General features: G+C 62.5%; 1 non-coding gene across 1 annotated transcript; it reads left to right on the forward strand.

The window, feature by feature from the left end:
* Positions 1-5,594: 5,594 nt before the first annotated feature.
* On the forward strand, positions 5,595-5,713 carry LOC131871294 (5S ribosomal RNA). Its single transcript, XR_009369552.1, has one exon. It is a non-coding gene; the product is annotated as a 5S ribosomal RNA (ribosomal RNA).
* Positions 5,714-8,741: the final 3,028 nt, after the last annotated feature.

Raw genomic sequence — 8,741 nt, forward strand, 5'->3', positions numbered from 1 at the left:
ATGCGATGCCTTCACTAATTTCCATAAAAGGCAAAAAAAAAACGAGATTTTAAAATTTCCGTTTTGAAAGATAGTGAGAAAAAGGGAATGCTGGTGCCATCTTGAGCCCGCCCTGGTGCGCAGCCCAGCCAAGGTGTGCGCACCAAGGTGCCCACCCTGGCGAAGGTGCGCGCCCGGGCAATTAACCCAACTTCCAACTTCGCGCGCGCCAGGGTGGGAGCGCACCCAACAACCGGGCCTGGGAAGAGCCAATGCGAGAAACCCCACCAAACGCTCTGACAAAAAAAGAGGGGGCGCTCCAGTAACCCCGCTTCGGAGCGCACCCTGGGCAAACCCAGCCAAGGTGCCCACCCCGGCCAAGGTGCAGGCGAGGTGCGCACCCGGGGCAAACCGGGCTCCGACAACGTGCACGCCGCACCTTGGAGCACACTTCGTAGCGCTCCCGGGTGCGCACCTCAGAGCACACCAAGGTGGGCAGCGAGGTGCGCACCTTTGATGCGCTGCCTTCACTAATTTCCAGAAAAGGCAAAAAAAAAAGGAGATTTTAAAATTTCCGTTTTGAAAGATAGTGAAAAAAACGGAACGCGCGTGCCATCTTGAGCCCGCCCTGGTGCGCAGCCCAGGTAAGGTGCCCACCCTGGCAAAGGTGCGCACCCGGGCAATTAACCCTACTTCCGACTTCGTGCGCGCCAGGGTGGCAACCGGGCCTCGGAAGAGCCAATGCGAGAAACCCCACCAAACGCTCCGACAAAAAAAGAGGCGGCGCTCCAATAACCCCGCTTCGGAGCGCAGCCGGGGCAAACCCAGCCAAGGTGCCCACCCCGACGAAGGTGCACGCGAGGTGCGCACCCGGGGCAAACCGGGCTCCGACAACGTGCACGCAGCACCTTGGAGCACACTTCGAAGCACTCCCGGGTGCCCACCGGCGTTGCGCACCGTGGTGGGCAGCGAGGTGCGCACCTTTGATGCGCTGCCTTCACTAATTTCCAGAAAAAGGCAAAAAAAAATGAGATTTTAAAATTTCCGTTTTGAAAGATAGTGAAAAAAAAGGAACGCGGGTGCCATCTTGAGCCCGCCCTGGTGCGCAGCCCAGGCAAGGCATGCGCACCAAGGTGCCCACCCGAGGTGCACACCCGGGGCAAACCGGGCTCCGACTTCGTGCAGGCCGCACCTTGGAGCACACTTCGGAGCGCTCCTTGGTGCGCACCATGGTGCCCACCAGGGCGCGCAACCCAGCCAAGGTCTGCACACTAAGGTGCCCACCCCGGCGAAGGTGCACGCGAGGTGCGCACCCGGGGCAAACCGGGCTCCGACTTCGTGCACGCCATGGTGCCCACCGCGGCGAAGGTGCACGCGAGGTGCGCACCCGGGGCAAACCGGGCTCCGACTTCGTGCACGCCGCACCTTGGAGCACACTTCGGAGCGCTCCTTGGTGCGCACCATGGTGCCCACCAGGGCGCGCAACCCAGCCAAGGTGTGCGCACCAAGGTGCACGCGAGGTGCGCACCCGGGGCAAACCGGGGTCCGACTTCGTGCACGCCGCACCTTGGAGCACACATCGGAGCGCTCCCAGGTTCGCACCAGCGTTGCGCACCTTTGATGCGCTGCCTTCACTAATTTCCAGAAAAGGCAAAAAAAAACGATATTTTAAAATTTCCGTTCTGAAAGATAGTGAAAAAAACGGAACGCGGGTGCCATCTTGAGCCCTTCCTGGTGCGCAGCCCAGGCAAGTTGTGCGCACCAAGGTGCCCACCCTGGCGGAGGTGCGCGCCCGGGGCAAACCGGGCTCCGACTTCGTGCACTGCATGGTGCCCACCAAGGCGCGCAACCCAGCCAAGGTGCCCACCGCAGCGAAGGTGCACGCGAGGTGCACACCCGGGGCAAACCGGGCTCCGACTTCGTGCACGCCGCACCTTGGAGCACACTTCAGAGCGCTCCTTGGTGCGCACCAGGGCGCGCAACCCAGCCGAGGTGCCCACCCCGGCGAAGGTGCACGCGAGGTGCGCACCCGGGGCAAACCGGGCTCCGACTTCGTGCACGCCATGGTGCCCACCGCGGCGAAGGTGCGCACCCGGGGCAAACCGGGCTCCGACTTCGTGCACGCCGCACCTTGGAGCACACTTCGGAGCGCTCCTTGGTGCGCACCATGGTGCCCACCAGGCCGCGCAACCCAGCCAAGGTGTGCGCACCAAGGTGCACGCGAGGTGCGCACCCGGGGCAAACCGGGGTCCGACTTCGTGCACGCCGCACCTTGGAGCACACATCGGGGCGCTCCCGGGTTCGCACCGGCGTTGCGCACCGTGGTGGGCACCTCGGAGCACACCAAGGTGGGCAGCGAGGTGCGCACCTTTGATGCGATGCCTTCACTAATTTCCATAAAAGGCAAAAAAAAAACGAGATTTTAAAATTTCCGTTTTGAAAGATAGTGAGAAAAAGGGAATGCTGGTGCCATCTTGAGCCCGCCCTGGTGCGCAGCCCAGCCAAGGTTTGCGCACCAAGGTGCCCACCCTGGCGAAGGTGCGCGCCCGGGCAATTAACCCAACTTCCAACTTCGCGCGCGCCAGGGTGGGAGCGCACCCAACAACCGGGCCTGGGAAGAGCCAATGCGAGAAACCCCACCAAACTCTCTGACAAAAAAAGAGGGGGCGCTCCAGTAACCCCGCTTCGGAGCGCACCCTGGGCAAACCCAGCCAAGGTGCCCACCCCGGCCAAGGTGCAGGCGAGGTGCGCACCCGGGGCAAACCGGGCTCCGACAACGTGCACGCCGCACCTTGGAGCACACTTCGTAGCGCTCCCGGGTGCGCACCTCAGAGCACACCAAGGTGGGCAGCGAGGTGCGCACCTTTGATGCGCTGCCTTCACTAATTTCCAGAAAAGGCAAAAAAAAAAGGAGATTTTAAAATTTCCGTTTTGAAAGATAGTGAAAAAAACGGAACGCGCGTGCCATCTTGAGCCCGCCCTGGTGCGCAGCCCAGGTAAGGTGCCACCCTGGCAAAGGTGCGCACCCGGGCAATTAACCCTACTTCCGACTTCGTGCGCGCCAGGGTGGCAACCGGGCCTCGGAAGAGCCAATGCGAGAAACCCCACCAAACGCTCCGACAAAAAAAGAGGCGGCGCTCCAATAACCCCGCTTCGGAGCGCAGCCGGGGCAAACCAAGCCAAGGTGCCCACCCCGACGAAGGTGCACGCGAGGTGCGCACCCGGGGCAAACCGGGCTCCGACAACGTGCACGCAGCACCTTGGAGCACACTTCGAAGCACTCCCGGGTGCCCACCGGCGTTGCGCACCGTGGTGGGCAGCGAGGTGCGCACCTTTGATGCGCTGCCTTCACTAATTTCCAGAAAAAGGCAAAAAAAAATGAGATTTTAAAATTTCCGTTTTGAAAGATAGTGAAAAAAAAGGAACGCGGGTGCCATCTTGAGCCCGCCCTGGTGCGCAGCCCAGGCAAGGCATGCGCACCAAGGTGCCCACCCGAGGTGCACACCCGGGGCAAACCGGGCTCCGACTTCGTGCAGGCCGCACCTTGGAGCACACTTCGGAGCGCTCCTTGGTGCGCACCATGGTGCCCACCAGGGCGCACCCGAGGCAAACCGGGCTCCGACTTCGTGCACGCCGCACCTTGGAGCACACATCGGAGCGCTCCCAGGTTCGCACCAGCGTTGCGCACCTTTGATGCGCTGCCTTCACTAATTTCCAGAAAAGGCAAAAAAAAACGATATTTTAAAATTTCCGTTCTGAAAGATAGTGAAAAAAACGGAACGCGGGTGCCATCTTGAGCCCTTCCTGATGCGCAGCCCAGGCAAGTTGTGCGCACCAAGGTGCCCACCCTGGCGGAGGTGCGCGCCCGGGGCAAACCGGGCTCCGACTTCGTGCACTGCATGGTGCCCACCAAGGCGCGCAACCCAGCCAAGGTGCCCACCGCAGCGAAGGTGCACGCGAGGTGCGCACCCGAGGTGCACACCCGGGGCAAACCGGGCTCCGACTTCGTGCACGCCGCACCTTGGAGCACACTTCAGAGCGCTCCTTGGTACGCACCAGGGCGCGCAACCCAGCCAAGGTGCTCACCCCGGCGAAGGTGCACGCGAGGTGCGCACCCGGGGCAAACCGGGCTCGGACTTCGTGCACGCCGCACCTTGGAGCACACATCGGAGCGCTCCCGGGTTCGCACCAGCATTGCGCACCTTTGATGCGCTGCCTTCACTAATTTCCAGAAAAGGCAAAAAAAAGAAAAAAATGAGATTTTAAAATTTCCGTTTTGAAAGATAGTGAAAAAAACGGAACGCGGGTGCCATCTTGAGCCCGCCCTGGTGTGCAGCCCAGGCAAGTTGTGCGCACCAAGGCACCCACCCTGGCCAAGGTGGGTCACGGGGTGGGTCCTAGGGTGGGTAACGGGGTGGGTACTAAGGTGCGTGCCAAGGTGGGTCATAGGGTGGGTGCCAAGGTGGGCACCAGGGTGGGTGTGCACCAACCCTAGCCAGGGTAGGTCACGGGGTGGTTGTCGGGGTGGGCGTCAAGGAGCCAAGGTGGGTGGCAAGTAGCCAAGTTGCGTGCCAAGGTGGGTGTCGGGGTGGGTGCCAAGGATCCAAGGTGGGTGCCAAGGAACCAAGGTGGGTGTCTGGGTGGGTGCCGAGGTGGGAGCCAGGGTGGGTCCCAAGGTGAGTGCAAAGGTGGGTGCCAGGGTCAAGGTGAGTGCCAATGTGGGTTCCAAGGTGCCAGGGTCAGGGTGAGTGCCAATGTGGGTTCAAAGGTGCTAAGTTGGGTGCGAGGTTGGGTGCGAGGGTGGGTGGGTGCCAAGGTGTGCTAGGTGGAAGCCCGGGTGGGTCGGCATCCCATGGGTGTCGAGTTGGGTGCCTGATGGGTGCTTCTTGTCAAGTTTTAGTCGTCGGGACTCATTTCGAGCCTTAGAGGTCGTTTCTTGTCCGGTTGCCCTGTCTTCGACCTGGGAACCCAATTTTGGTCCTCGGGTCCCATTTTTTTTTGTCTCGCATCCCACTTTTGGCCTGTGGCCTTTTCGGGGTCGATTCTCGTTTTGGGCATCAGAGCATGTTTCTTCTCCTAAAACCCAATATTTGTTTATTAAGTCTCGGAACACATTTTTGTTCTCGTGGACCCATCATGGGTCTTGGAACGCATTTGTGGTCCTTGGGTCCCATTTTGCATCCCGAAACTTGTGTTTTGGTGCTTGATCCCTATTTTGGGTGCCCACCTTGCACCAAGTGCGCACCCGGGGCAAACCGAGCGCCTTGGTGCACCGGGGCAAGATCGAGCGTGCACCCGAGGCGCCCCGAACATGCACCAAGGTGCACTCGGCCCACATGTGAGCGCAGGTCGTTGCGCCCGAGGTGGTGTGTGGGCACCGCGTTGCAGACGGGACACTGCACGCACACGACGCCCCCTCCAGGTGCACGCACGTAGGCCGGGCCGGGTGCACACCCGACGCCCTAGCAAGGTGCGCGCACCCGGGCAGGGCTCACACTTGGCGAACGGGGCGCACTTCGCGAGGGAGGGTGTGCACCTCGACGGGGGTGGGTGGCCGGGGTGGATTCGCACGTGGGTCGCGGTTTGCTAAGTACACACTGCGACAAGCTCATAACGGGTGCGATCATACCAGCGTTAGTGCACCGGATCCCATCAGAACTCCGCAGTTAAGCGCGCTTGGGCCGGAGTAGTACTGGGATGGGTGACCTCCCGGGAAGTCCCGGTGTTGCACCCTTTTTTAGTTTTTCGCCGGGCGTCGCAATGCTATTTGAATAAACCTTTTGCCCGTTTGCGTTCTCGTCGGGGCCGGGCCGGGCCGGGGTGCGCTGCCCGCACTACCGCGCGCGCGGGGGCGACACCGAGCGCGCACCCGAGGCGCCCCGAGCACACAGGCCACGGTGCAACCCGGGCGTTGTGCGCGCACCCCGGTGCGCCCGAGGTGCTGCGCGCGCACCCAGGTGAAATCGGTGTGCACCTCGGCCAGTGCGCGCTCGGTCGAGTCGCGCACGTTGGCCAAGGTGCACGGTGATGTTTCTTACTCTAAGGTTCCGCACCAGACGCCCGGGACAGGTGAGCGAAGCTGGGCGGGGCCGGGTGCGCGGCCGGGGCAGGTGCACGCAGCTGGAGAGAGCTTTGGAGCACACTTCGGAGCGCACCAATGATGCGCTCCATTCAAAAGTTTCCTGAAAAGGCAAAAAAAGTTGAGATTATAGAATTTCCCACTTGAGAGATTGTAAAAAAAAAAAATTTAAAATGAAGGAAACGCGGGTGCCAAGGTGTGCGCAGCCCAGCCAAGGTGTGCGCACCAAGGCGCCCACCCTGGCGAAGGTGCACGCAAGGTGCGCACCCGAGGCAAACCGGACAATTAACCCAACTTTCGACTTCGCGCGCACCTTGGAGCGCACTTCGGAGCGCTCCTTGGTGCGCACCAATCTTGGGCACCTCGGAGTGCACCATGGCGCCCACCAAGGTGCGCACCCGGGGCAAACCGAGCTCCGACTTCGTGCGCACCTTGGAGCGCACGAAAGGTGCGCACCATGGCGCCCACCAAGGTGCGCAGCCCAGCCAAGGCGTGCGCATCAAGGTGCGCACCCTGGCGAAGGTGCGCACCCGGGGCAAACCGAGCTCCGACTTCGTGCGCACCTTGGAGCGCACAAAAGGTGCGCAACCCAGCCAAGGTGTGCGCACCCCGGTCAAACCGAGCTCCGAATCGTGCGCACCAGAGGTGCACGCCATCGTGCGCACCTTGGAGCACACTTCGGAGCCCTCCTTGGTGCGCGCCGATGTTGCGCACCTCGGAGCGCACCCGGGGAAAACAATGCAATTAACCCGACTTTCGACTTCGTGGGCACCTCGGAGCGCTCTCGGGTTCGCACCTCGGAGCACACCGAGGTGCGCACCTTTGATGCGCTGCCTTCACCAATTTCCAGAAAAGGCAAGAAAACATTGAGAAGGTGTGCGCACCGAGGTGCCCACCCTGGCGAAGGTGCACGCGAGGTGCGCACCCGGGGCAAACCGGGCTCCGACTTCGTGCACGCCGCACCTTGGAGCACACTTCGGAGCGCTCCTTGGTGCGCACCAGGGCGCGCAACCCAGCCGAGGTGCCCACCCCGGCGAAGGTGCACGCGAGGTGCGCACCCGGGGCAAACCGGGCTCCGACTTCGTGCACGCCATGGTGCCCACCGCGGCGAAGGTGCACGCGAGGTGCGCACCCGGGGCAAACCGGGCTCCGACTTCGTGCACGCCGCACCTTGGAGCACACTTCGGAGCGCTCCTTGGTGCGCACCATGGTGCCCACCAGGGCGCGCAACCCCGCCGAAGGTGCACGCGAGGTGCGCACCCGGGGCAAACCGGGCTCCGACTTCGTGCACGCCGCACCTTGGAGCACACTTCGGAGCGCTCCTTGGTGCGCACCATGGTGCCCACCAGGGCGCGCAACCCCGCCGAAGGTGCACGCGAGGTGCGCACCCGGGGCAAACCGGGCTCCGACTTCGTGCACGCCATGGTGCGCACCGCGGCGAAGGTGCGCACCCGGGGCAAACCGGGCTCCGACTTCGTGCACGCCGCACCTTGGAGCACACTTCGGAGCGCTCCTTGGTGCGCACCAGGGCGCGCAACCCAGCCGAGGTGCCCACCCCGGCGAAGGTGCACGCGAGGTGCGTACCCGGGGCAAACCGGGCTCCGACTTCGTGCACGCCGCACCTTGGAGCACACTTCGGAGCGCTCCTTGGTGCGCACCATGGTGCCCACCAGGCCGCGCAACCCAGCCAAGGTGTGCGCACCAAGGTGCACGCGAGGTGCGCACCCGGGGCAAACCGGGGTCCGACTTCGTGCACGCCGCACCTTGGAGCACACATCGGGGCGCTCCCGGGTTCGCACCGGCGTTGCGCACCGTGGTGGGCACCTCGGAGCACACCAAGGTGGGCAGCGAGGTGCGCACCTTTGATGCGATGCCTTCACTAATTTCCATAAAAGGCAAAAAAAAAACGAGATTTTAAAATTTCCGTTTTGAAAGATAGTGAGAAAAAGGGAATGCTGGTGCCATCTTGAGCCCGCCCTGGTGCGCAGCCCAGCCAAGGTGTGCGCACCAAGGTGCCCACCCTGGCGAAGGTGCGCGCCCGGGCAATTAACCCAACTTCCAACTTCGCGCGCGCCAGGGTGGGAGCGCACCCAACAACCGGGCCTGGGAAGAGCCAATGCGAGAAACCCCACCAAACGCTCTGACAAAAAAAGAGGGGGCGCTCCAGTAACCCCGCTTCGGAGCGCACCCTGGGCAAACCCAGCCAAGGTGCCCACCCCGGCCAAGGTGCAGGCGAGGTGCGCACCCGGGGCAAACCGGGCTCCGACAACGTGCACGCCGCACCTTGGAGCACACTTCGTAGCGCTCCCGGGTGCGCACCTCAGAGCACACCAAGGTGGGCAGCGAGGTGCGCACCTTTGATGCGCTGCCTTCACTAATTTCCAGAAAAGGCAAAAAAAAAAGGAGATTTTAAAATTTCCGTTTTGAAAGATAGTGAAAAAAACGGAACGCGCGTGCCATCTTGAGCCCGCCCTGGTGCGCAGCCCAGGTAAGGTGCCCACCCTGGCAAAGGTGCGCACCCGGGCAATTAACCCTACTTCCGACTTCGTGCGCGCCAGGGTGGCAACCGGGCCTCGGAAGAGCCAATGCGAGAAACCCCACCAAACGCTCCGACAAAAAAAGAGGCGGCGCTCCAATAACCCCGCTTCGGAGCGCAGCCGGGGCAAACCCAGCCAAGGTGCCC

Source organism: Cryptomeria japonica, unplaced genomic scaffold, assembly GCF_030272615.1.
Source record: "Cryptomeria japonica unplaced genomic scaffold, Sugi_1.0 HiC_scaffold_390, whole genome shotgun sequence".
Lineage (NCBI taxonomy): Eukaryota > Viridiplantae > Streptophyta > Pinopsida > Cupressales > Cupressaceae > Cryptomeria > Cryptomeria japonica.